This window comes from Cololabis saira, chromosome 20 (assembly GCF_033807715.1).
Source record: "Cololabis saira isolate AMF1-May2022 chromosome 20, fColSai1.1, whole genome shotgun sequence".
Lineage (NCBI taxonomy): Eukaryota > Metazoa > Chordata > Actinopteri > Beloniformes > Belonidae > Cololabis > Cololabis saira.
The window spans coordinates 148,722-151,089 of NC_084606.1; the positions used below are offsets into that span (position 1 = coordinate 148,722).

General features: G+C 37.6%; 1 long non-coding RNA gene across 1 annotated transcript; it reads right to left on the reverse strand.

Moving 5' to 3' along the window:
* Positions 1–704: 704 nt before the first annotated feature.
* On the reverse strand, positions 705–1,645 carry LOC133420929 (uncharacterized). The gene is made up of 3 exons (XR_009770651.1): positions 1,520–1,645; positions 1,266–1,375; positions 705–1,083 (listed from the first exon to the last, which is right to left on the reverse strand). It is a non-coding gene; the product is annotated as an uncharacterized LOC133420929 (long non-coding RNA).
* Between the last annotated feature and the right edge of the window lie 723 nt (positions 1,646–2,368).

Sequence of the window (2,368 nt, forward strand, 5' to 3'; positions counted from 1 at the left end):
TGAAGCCTGTTTGGCTTCAGGATGAATGAGAAGTATCCAGCCACCGGGCCACTAAATTTCACTGAGATCTGAGATCGAAATGTTGAGGATGAGTTTGAGGACAGGAAAACGATATTATCTGGTGGTCACAGTACAAGTAGAAAAAGTATATAAATAGTGGATAAAAGTGGGCTCGGGACAGCCGCCCCCCGTCTGCTCCACTAGTGGTCCTGACTGACATGAGCTTCACACACAGAGGGACACGATCAGCGCTATTTTATTATAAGTCTAATATATGTGGAACTCCCTCCCTGAACCTCCACATCTGGAACTCCCTCCCTGAACATCTGGAACTCCCTCCCTGAACACCTACATCGACCCCAGTCTTGTAAAAAGTCTTGTTAAAGTCCTTTTAAAAGGGGCTTAAAACGTTTTTGTTCAGAAAGGCTTTCCCAGGTTTTTTATAGATGTTTTTATTATTTTTATGCTTTTTTTTACTTCTGGTCTTTTATGTGTCTTGATTTTATTCCCTTTGTTTATGTTAGCACTTTGAGATTATTTCATGAAAGGTCCTTTAAAAACAAAATGTATTATTATTACTAGGGATTAGATGCCATAATAGGTCCCCTTTAAAGACATGTCTAATTCGTAACAAAATGGAAAAACCTAAAAGGATAAAATATCTTAACATTCAGACTAAAGATGACAAAAAAATACTTCAAAACTAAGAGAAACAATGCTTTTAGTTTTCAAAAAATGGCTTACAACAATGAAACATTTTTAAATCCAAATTTATGCTCATTGATTGTCAATATATCATTAAAAAAAAGCAAAGTAGTTCAGACCCAAAGCACAGACATCTTAACACGTGTTTCTTTTATATGAAGTTCATGTAATCCAAATACGCAGCACTGAACAGTAACAAACCAAATATATTTTTTATTATTCTGCCTATTTTAAAATGTGATTACAAAGCTGGTGTTGAGAGCATGTCCTGTCTTAGAGGCCTGGATAGAAGTAAAAGAGCTTTGTCATGGTGTTTCTGTCAATGGTCGGCATCTGTCTGTCGTCCTGGACTTCGAAACCTTCAAAACGTAGCATGACCTGTGTAGTTGAAACAGTTTACATCATTAGGAATGGCTTACACTGAAAATAAAATCACCAATCAACATCCTTACTGATGATTAACTGTGGTGTTTGATATTACTTATCATCCAAAGATTTTATACAGAAAGCACCTATTTTTACACCCATATGATAGTTTTTGATAAAAAAAAACTACATACTTTTCTGAAAAGCTCCTGAACGGGATCTTCATTTGCAGAGGTTTTGCATTGAACAACAAGGTACTGGATGAGGACAGACCCTAGTTTTGGATGTCTGTATGACATTGTATCTGCAGGGAAAAACATGTAGATACAGATCAAAGAGTGAATTTTACAGGAGACCGATGTTTATCTCCACAGTCTCATAAGCTAGGACATGAAAAGATAATAATCTAATGATGACTATATCATAATGAATTTGTCATTACACTGACCAGGGGTGCAGGAGTGAAAATAAAGGAAGTCTTTTTCCCTGTGCCTCAAGCTCATTTTATCCTTATCGCAGCCTTGTTCAGCAACTGGCTGTGGCACGGAATCGCTAACCCACAGGGATCCTTTCTCCCCTAAAACATACAGGCTTTTAATATTAATAAAATAAACTTAAACAAAGTTAAGTTGTAGTTTGGTGTATAAGTATACAGGTAATAATCACCTCCTCTTCAGGCCTGGATGATGATGATGATCTTAGGTTTGTTCTGAAGTGCTGGACAGTTCTTTGGGCCCAAGTGTGTGATTATGTCGTTGATGGGAAACTCGTCACAATGTGTATCAGAATGATTAACACCGGCAACCACTCCAGGCTTCCCATGGGACATGACGACCACAACCACACTGTCTGTCTTGCTTAGTTTGAGATGTTTAGCAAACTTAATAAAAGCCTGGTTAATCAACTTTGAGAACAGAGAAAATGAAGTAATCAGTGGCGTTATCACTAAAACAACCAGAATGGAACGTGAGCGTGTAAATGGTTTCCATAAAACCCAGTACCTCTCCGGTGAGGTCCGTGTATGTCACCACCTCATATCCCAGAATTGAAAGCTGTCTCTCCATGTTCTTGTGGTCTACCTCGGCTCCTTTTCTGTCCATTCTTGTATCAAAAAACGTAATATTAGTGATCAGCAAGGCTACACGATTCCTGTTGGATGTTTTGGTCACAGTGTAAACCTGAAAATCAAAATAAGACAAATAAGACAAATATAAACTATAAGGGTGAAATAAACTTTATTACCTGTAGCTAAATCTATTAAACATGAGATATAGTCTGATGCTTCACTGACCTGTGG